Source organism: Chenopodium quinoa, unplaced genomic scaffold (genome assembly GCF_001683475.1).
Source record: "Chenopodium quinoa cultivar QQ74 unplaced genomic scaffold, ASM168347v1, whole genome shotgun sequence".
Taxonomy (NCBI): domain Eukaryota; kingdom Viridiplantae; phylum Streptophyta; class Magnoliopsida; order Caryophyllales; family Amaranthaceae; genus Chenopodium; species Chenopodium quinoa.
This window is the reverse complement of record NW_018742904.1, coordinates 1,804,892-1,813,584: the sequence shown is the minus strand read 5'-3', so window position 1 is coordinate 1,813,584 and position 8,693 is coordinate 1,804,892. Positions and strand designations below refer to the sequence as shown.

Genomic DNA, 8,693 nt, shown 5'->3' with positions numbered 1-8,693 from the left:
TGAGGTTGGGCCTTAGCCCAATTGGCATGCTTTGTGGGCTGACCTTTGACTTTTGTGCAATTGGAGAGTTGAACCTTGACCTTGGGCTTTTAATTGGATCATTTAGTGCTTAGGCCCAATTTTGACTAAATTGGACCCAAACAGAAAATATGGTCGATTCGATGGAAAAGTGAAAAATAAAATTTAACTGAAAAAGTTTGATATGTATAAGTTCTAAAGTGACTTTTTTTTTATTATATGTGCATAAGCTTAATTGATAGTTAATTACAGTGGTAATTTGGCAATTTGATGTTGCTCTTTGAGAGGGAAACAACGGTATGAAGTGCACTATGGTTCCGATGACTCCGAAAGTGTAGTGCTATGCATCACTCATCAGTATGTGGAAGTTGTGCTCTTGATAATCTGTCTTGATAATTTTACTTGATTTTTTCAGCATGGTTATTTTATCGATTTGAAAAGTTGAAGATTGCTATTATAGGATAAGCTTGGAGAAGGATGATGATTGTCTTATTGAAAGGTATGCAATTTATTTTTTACTTTTACTTTCAAATATGCGATTTTGGGGTTATGCTTTCTGTGACAATGTAAAAAGCAATTGCTTAATATTTATTCATGAATTATAACTTCAGGCTTTGCTGTGATGGTTTATTCTGTGAAAATTTTGCTATAATTGCAATATAATTGAATTGGTATTAAATACACCGTCCGGCCACTAATCTGACGGCCATTCACAGCCCAGTACCATTCGTCAAATGGGGAATGGACATTCTGGGTCCGTATACGCCCGCTACAGGCGGACGAATGTATATCCTGGTTGTTGTTGACTACTTCACCAAATGGGTAGAAGTAGAGGCGATCAAAGGTATCAAGACAAAAGATGCCATCTCCTTCATTTGGAGAAATGTTATCACCCGGTTTGGGGTACCTATGTCTATGGTATTTGACAATGGCCCTCAGTTTGAGACGCCTACTCTTAAGAGTTGGTTGGGAGACCAAGGGATCTCTCATTGCTTTGCATCAATCGGTCGTCCCCAAGCAAACGGCCAGGTTGAAGCCTTCAACAAATTAATCTCAGATGACATTAAAAAGAAAGTTGAAAGAGCTGGCGGTCTATGGGCTGATGAGTTGCCGCATGTTCTATGGGTCATCAGAACAACTGAAAAAGGGGCGACTGGTGAAACCCCGTTTCTCATGGTTTATGGTGCTGAAGTTGTCTTGCCCATTGAGCACTATGAGCCGACTCATCGAGTCATGCTTTATGGCGAAGAGGCTAATTGGGAGGCCATGCGGCTAGCATTGGACTCACTCCCGAAACGCTGGGGAAATGCCGCCTTGCGTCATGAGATTTGACGAGAGCCTACAACAAAAGAGTACACAAACGACCTTTGAAAGTGGGGGACTTTGTGTTATGGAAAATGGAGGCAACTAGTAGGGCCAATGAGTAGGGAAAGCTGACTCCCATTTGGGAAGACCCCTACTGGATCTATGAGGAAGCAAGAGGCGGCATCTACCGCCTAGAAACTCCAGACGGTAGGCAGCTAGCCAGAATTTGGAATATAGACAACTTAAAAAAGTACTACTTCTAAGACTTGTAATTTTTGTAAAGTAGAAAGCCTATCAATAAAGAGTTGTTTTTTATTTTCATTTTTATGTACATCTCCCAATGGGAGTACCGTCTATACAATGTGCAGGCGGCTTTATTAAAATCTTACGTCTGCTCCAACATGAGTAGACATAAGCTAAGTCTAAAAACTTAGCAGCTATGCGTTGTTCCTTTTAGAACAACCTAATGAGGCCAATGGCCAGGTAATATTACAAACCATTGCCTGCTCCAACATAGTAAGCATCCGGTGACGCCCATCCGAGTGAATTCGTCGCAGATAGCATCTCCCATTTGGGTGGTACATTGCTCTATAAACTTAAAAACAAACGGCCCTACCGACTGTCTGGATTAAGATAAGCTCGCAGCTGTTTGAATTGATTAAATGAGACCTAAATAACAAGGGTTACCGACTATTGTATAATAAAACGAAAACCAGCTACTATCTTGGTCAAATACCGCCTGCTATTGCTTAGGAGCAATACAGATAGATAAATTTGAGGATATAAGCTAAATCCATACTTAGCAGCTATTGAAATGAAAAATAAGCTAAGTATAAAACTTAGCAGCTAGCATCCGTCTGCTCCAACATGAGTAGGCGTCCCGCGACGCCCACCCGGGTGAATTCGTCGCAGAGAGCATCTCCCATTTGAGTTGCACATTGCTCTATTAACCCGAAAACAAGCGGCAAAGACTGATTAACCCAAAAAGGCTAACTCACAGCCGTCTAACCTGTACAATCTAAAATGGAACCTAAACGGAACAAACAAAACCACATGTCTCATTGACACCAGCCGGTATTCGACCATTATTCCTACCTAGGTTGATGAAACCAAGATAACTAAAAGCTACTGCCTGTAATATAACAAGCGGTCGCTATCTTGGTTGGATATCCTGTTTAAAGCCCGTTATTGCAATGCAAACGGCCAATTTCCAAATAATAAAATAAGCTAAGTTAAAAAACTTAGCAGCTAAGCATTGCTCGTCTTAGAACTAACTAATGAGGCCAATGGTCACATACTATTGAATGCTTACCCGCCTATGCAATGGTCGACTGTCCGCCTGGTTTGGGGCAATCACCATAGTGATTGATTGGCTTGGAAACCAATCATACTCTCTAAAGCATAAAAAATTTCCAAGTCAATCAATTTACCTTTGAAAACCAGTCGCACAGCCGCCCAGGGGCAAAAACAACCGGTATATAGTGAAAAATTCATAGGATAAAGCAAGCTAAATACTTAGCTAAAATCTATGAAATGCAAAAATTCAAAGACATCTTGCAAAATGGAAAAACCGGCCAAATGGCCGGATGATTCATAAATAAACTTAGTCGACCTCAGGGGCGACTAAAAAGAGTTAACCGATACAACCGGCAAAAATTGTCAAAAAAACCCGACTCCTTAGTCGGTAAAGATATAAGGAAACACACGGCACGCACGCCGGAGAAAGTAATACATGGCCAACAGGCCTCAGAGAATCAACACAAGGCTTAAGCTTCAGGAGGGGGCTTCTCAGTATTGGCAGCCGCATCCTTTTCCTCCCCAGTCGGCTCTCGGTCTTTTTCGCCATCCTACTCCTCCTCTTGATCGGAACCTCGGATGCAGAATCAGACGACTCCTCTTCCTCCGCTTCCTCTTGAGCTTGGTTCAAGAGTTTATCATTGTATTCTTGGGAAGCGGCGGCAAACTGGTCCTCTAGCCTTCATAGCTAGCATCCGGGAAAAGAGCCCCCCAAGTCAGCTGCATGATGGCTTCACAGTCGTCCATCATCTGTTTAACCAGGGCCTCCTTCTCCTCCTCAGCCCTTGAAGTATACTTCTTGGCGAGTTGGACTTCCTGGTTTTGCAGCCTGGCTTTGAGTTTGTCCACCCGGGTGCAGAGTCCGGCTGCTTCAGTGTCCGCCTCTTGGAACCTCCTTCTCGAGCTCAAAGATCCGCCTCTTTGCCGCGTCTAGATCGGCCTTGACCTGCAGATTGGCAGCCGCCTGAGAATATAGTATGTCAGTGGTCAATATTTCATTTTGAGTAATCTGAAACATGGCTGTGTCTAGAGAAGAGGCGGCCCGAGCATTCGCAGCTTTTACCTCTTTTTTCTTCTCGTTGAGCAATTTTCTAAGACCGTGCACTCGCAGCATAGACTGCATCCGGCAAAGAAGGGAAAACATCAGTACCAGACGGCTCAAAGAGTTGTGCAAAAAATCATAAAAATGATAAAGTAAAATACCTCAGCAAGGAGAGCAAGAATGACATCAAGATCAAGGGTGCCGACTCCTCTAACAGACTCCCTATCCTCAAGGGAGATGGCCTTAGCATGGTCTTTGCCAGCTATTGAAGATCCGGCCTTTGAGGGACATCTGCACATTCAACACTTTGTAAATACTTGGTGTAAATTCGACCTATAGACCGGCTGCTTTCAGAAGCACTGGCCAACTGTTGATTGAACTTGACCCTACAGGGGTAGGGCAAGGGATTAAAACTTGTAATACCTCCGGCAGCCGCCTTCTCCCTTGGGAGCCGACTACTCTCAGGGAAAGCTGGGGACTTTCCCCCAGTTGGAGGATGGGTCCTTCCTAGCTTGTGGGCCACGTGTTTCCAGGACCTGCCAGGAGTCCCCACATCACCGACCGTCTGCTTTTGAAGCTTCGGGTCCGACAAAGATGAAGGAGAGGGTTTGGAGGAACCACCCTGCATATAAACCAAAAAGAGTAAGAAGCAAGCGGGAAAATTAAGTCAGACTTAGTCAAATTAAAGAGTGTGGCTCACCTTGGGCGTCTATGTGGCATCCGGCTCCTCGCCCTTTCGCTTGCCCAAAAGCAAGCGGTAGTAGGCAGTCGGCTTCTTTGTAGACGAGAGCTTCGCCATCGCTTTGTCTGCATAAGAAATTTTAAATAGTTAAGTAAGCTAGACAAAATGATCAAGTTTTACTAAAAATCTAAACACATTCGGTCGTCTACCTCTCGGCCTCTCTACACTCAGACCGCAGGCGGTAAGATAATCCCCATCAGATAACCAATCATAGTTGGGAATATAACTTTGGGGTATGATTTCTTTCACCCCGGTCTCCTCATTTGACCGAATGGTCACTTTGAAAAGACCCTTCTCCAAGATATGCTCTTTGGCCTTTCTGGGAACAGACGACAATTATGTTCCGCCTGAGAGCAGAGGGGGGTTCCGGTTCCACCGTTTGTATTTTCTGTTCTTTATCTTGTCAGGTGAAGAAACAATGTAGAACTTGCTTCTCCAGTCCTTCCATTTGTTATCCTTCCCAATGGTCATCATATAGCCCTTGTGGCTAGATAAAGTGTACCAACCAGACCCGCTTGCTTTTGGGGTTCGGTTGAGGTAGTGCATGTGGGCGAAAGCCTCAAAACTTGGATCTACCTCTAACATTTCGCAGGCGGCAACAAAGCCTAGAATGTTTACCCAAGAGTTTGGGCCAGTTGCCAAATACCCAACTGGTATCCATCAAGAATTCTCTCCACGGTCAGATGGAGGGGGAATCTAAGGCCAGCTTGGATGGCCCCTTCATAGTAGCCAGAGCACTCGTCCCCGTATCTTGATCCTTCTGGCCAGACTACGGTATCCTCAGCATCCGGCACAAAATGAAGCCATGTCCCATGACATGATCAACTCGAAAACTTCCCACCTTGTCAGCCATTGTTTTCCGCCTGCCCGCGAGAACGTGTTGATAATAAGCAGCAAACTGCTCTCGGCGGGTAGCAGACGGCTCGGCCCAGCCTTCGGCCTTTTCTACAGAATGGGACCCTCTCGCTGTTTCCAACCGAGAGCGCATTTCCTCAGAGTCATCGGAGACTCTGCTAGAAGTACTAGGTTCGGACTCACTGTCTGAGCCGCGTCCCCCTGAGGGGCCTGTCGAATAGAGTCAGAGGCATCACTCTCAAACTCCTCCCCTGATTCTTGCAAAATAGAATCACTGGGGGTACTCGGGGTGTCAGGCGACAAATCAAAGAGTTCACTAATAGGCGCCCTAAAAGAGCCGTTCGGATTCTGCTACCTGGATGTTTGTTTAATTTGGCCATGGTGTCCTACACAGACACAAAGAGCGTCGGACTTGGGGAAGTTCGCAAAGGGTGGTCCAGCAAGGGGCAGTCGGTGCTCCTAGTTCTAGATTCAGTCGTCCCCGGTGACCGGCTGATCACTAACCTAGGCTATGTCGTGTGCTTTTGGGAAACCATTTTCAAAAAGGAAAAGAAACAAAGTTAAAGCAAGAGAGAAAAGCAGGCGGTTACCTTTGGTTTGAAGATACTGTAGACGCTTGAAAAAAGTCTTGGGCAGCTGTAGAAACAAGCATTAGTTACAGGCGGCAGTTGCTTTTCTCAGAATTAAGACAAGTTCTTTCCTAAAGTCTAAGGTTCCATGTCCGAGAGAATCTTGAGAATGTGTGAAAATGATGGGGGGTAGGACCCTTATATAAAGGGACAAGAATTTCAGGGGGCACCCCTGAAGAATGTTCCAAAAACTAAACGGTAAAAAAAAAAAAAAACAAAAAAAACAAAAAAAACAAAACTATTTTCCTATCCGCGTGTGACACATGTCACGGGTGCCACGTGGACCTATCAGAGTCCGCCACGTGTCACCCAAAGGAGAGCCCTAAGTGAACCTACCAGGGCTCGACACTTGGCAAACAAATATCCAACATAGGATTGGCGGCATTCAAGGCCCAAATCCCGAGGCAGCCCGTTAGTCATAGGTTTAGAAACCTAGGATGGGCACGCATTTTAAGACCCTATAAAAGGGATATGTTCCCATCCAGGGAACACAGAATTGATTATTCAAAAAGAGCATTAATTGTAAAATTGATTACACAAGAGAGTGAACACTCGGATATTGAGGCTGTCTGCGATAGCCGGATGATCATTTGTCTCCATAGAGGAACCTGATCCCACTTTACTTTTCGCACTTTTATTCTTCCTAACACTTTCTAACTTGATCGTCGGAGGCGGAACTTATCCAACTAGAGTCTCCGTTGTTTTGCAGGTACAGGCGCCCGGAATCCAGTCTTGGAGTTTTAACTCTCCCGAGGGACACAGAAAACCCCGAAACAAGAGTGATTGAAAAGACCGAGCGGAGGAAGTTGAGGGCCTACGCTAGGCTGAGAGATGCCGAGGGCTCGCCTTGTCCATATATGCTGAGAGCTTGGCTTGTCAACTCTCCGTTTGGATATGACAAATATATCTAAAATGCCAAGAGCCTTTTTATAACGAGCTGAGATCTTTGGGTATGAGACGTGCCAAGAGCCTAGGGGTGTGAGACATGCCAGGCTAAGGGAGGCCGAGACCTTTGGATGTGAGGAATTGGTCCTCGAGGTGCGCTTGACTTGCATTGAATAGATCTTCTAGCCTTGATGTTTAGACATTTAACTTTCTTCTGATGTATTTGGATTTTTTGATTTGTACTTGGCATCATCTCTTCTATGTATGAGACTGTTATTCTGACTTTGTGATATATTCATGTCCCTCCGCTTGACATTTCTCTTTGTTGGCTTGCTGTTTACTTTTGATGATTTGGTACGACTGTCGCGTGTCTACCAAAAATAAACCTAACTAAAATCTCCTAAAATGTAGTAGGGTAAGCTAGGGTCGATCTCACAGAGAATTAGATTATTAAATTATTACTTGTGAATGTTAAAAACCCCTGATTTGAATAAGAAAAATATGATCTAAAAAATAAACTATTAACTAGAAAACAAATAAAGTACGGAGAAATAAACTAATAAAATTAAGATACTATAAAATCAAGAGTAATGAAATAAGGAATCGGGAGACATATTATAGCATTGGAGTATCAATTGATCATTGAATTATATATAATCATGACTATATCTTAATGTTAACTAATGAGCACAAACAAGCATTCGAAACTTCCTTTAGTTGCAAATAGACCAAACAAGCTCTTGGAATATTGTCTTACCAACTAATAATCTAGAACAAGCTCTCTAGACTTGATTAATTAGTAGCATTAATAACAAGGGAGTAGTTAACTTAGCCACAAATCTCACAAGCTCGACTCCTGCAACTAAAAGGGTTGATAATCTTAGGCATTATAACAAGCTTTAGTCACCTATTAAACACCTAATTGCTACCAAGGGAAATTAACAAGGACAATTACGTATCACAAGTTAAAATCCTAGCAATCAAACTAGTGGATGATATTAAAGATGGCAGGTCTAAAATATAATTCAACCAATTCATACCAATAAAATAGACTATCCATCCAATCAAGATATAAACACGATACCCAAGAATTACAGCATATCTATTCTCACAAAACCAATAATCCAATGCATAATTGGTCTCCCTACCCCACTAGTAATTTAGCCCGACATAACAAATATTGAGTTAATTATAATAGAATACATAAAATTCATAATCAAACTAATAAACAAAGCAAATAAATGAAAATAAAACTAATAATTAAATTAATCTACCAAGATGTATACCAGCTAGTATACTGACGCATTCAAGAACAAAAGCACTAACTTTCATTTTTATTCTCAAAAGCAAAACTTATACTACTACTAATCCAAGATAAACCAAAGCTGACAATCGAATGAAAAGAAAATGAAAGCATAAATACAGTACCAAATCTTCTAATGAGAATCAGAGTAGACACAAGCTGAACCGAGTCACCTCGACTAGTCCGTTTTTGCTTACCCTCCTGCTCGCTAGGTACCTCGCAAAATTCAGATGAAGCTCATCAATTTGCTGCCCTGAACGTAGCCCAGAAAATCCCCAAAATAAAACTCAGATCCTTTTTCTATTTTGGAGTAGTTGATCGGAATCCCCAAATCAGTATTGTAGCAAACCGAGAGCTACAACCACCTCGGTTCCTCTGTCGCCGAGTTCAGCTTCCCCCTGAGTTTGCTGTTGCTGGTCTTCTTCTCGCATGCAATTTGGCCTCCCTCCTCTCTGATTCGGTACCCAAAACAGCCCAAATATGTGTAAATCTTCCAATCTGAAAACGCCTTCTCCTTCCAATTCGGCATCCCAATCTTATCATCGGGAATCTTTGATCCCGAACGCTCTCATCCTTATCTGATTTCATCTCTATATTTTCTTGCTTGACAAATTGATA

The 8,693-nt window shown here is 42.9% G+C and overlaps 1 long non-coding RNA gene across 1 annotated transcript; it reads right to left on the bottom strand.

Annotated features, from left to right (window-relative positions):
• Window positions 1-2,885: 2,885 nt before the first annotated feature.
• LOC110727352 lies at window positions 2,886-7,267 on the bottom strand. The gene is made up of 5 exons (XR_002512532.1): window positions 4,362-7,267; window positions 4,085-4,283; window positions 3,823-3,952; window positions 3,683-3,736; window positions 2,886-3,583 (listed from the first exon to the last, which is right to left on the bottom strand). It is a non-coding gene; the product is annotated as an uncharacterized LOC110727352 (long non-coding RNA).
• Window positions 7,268-8,693: the final 1,426 nt, after the last annotated feature.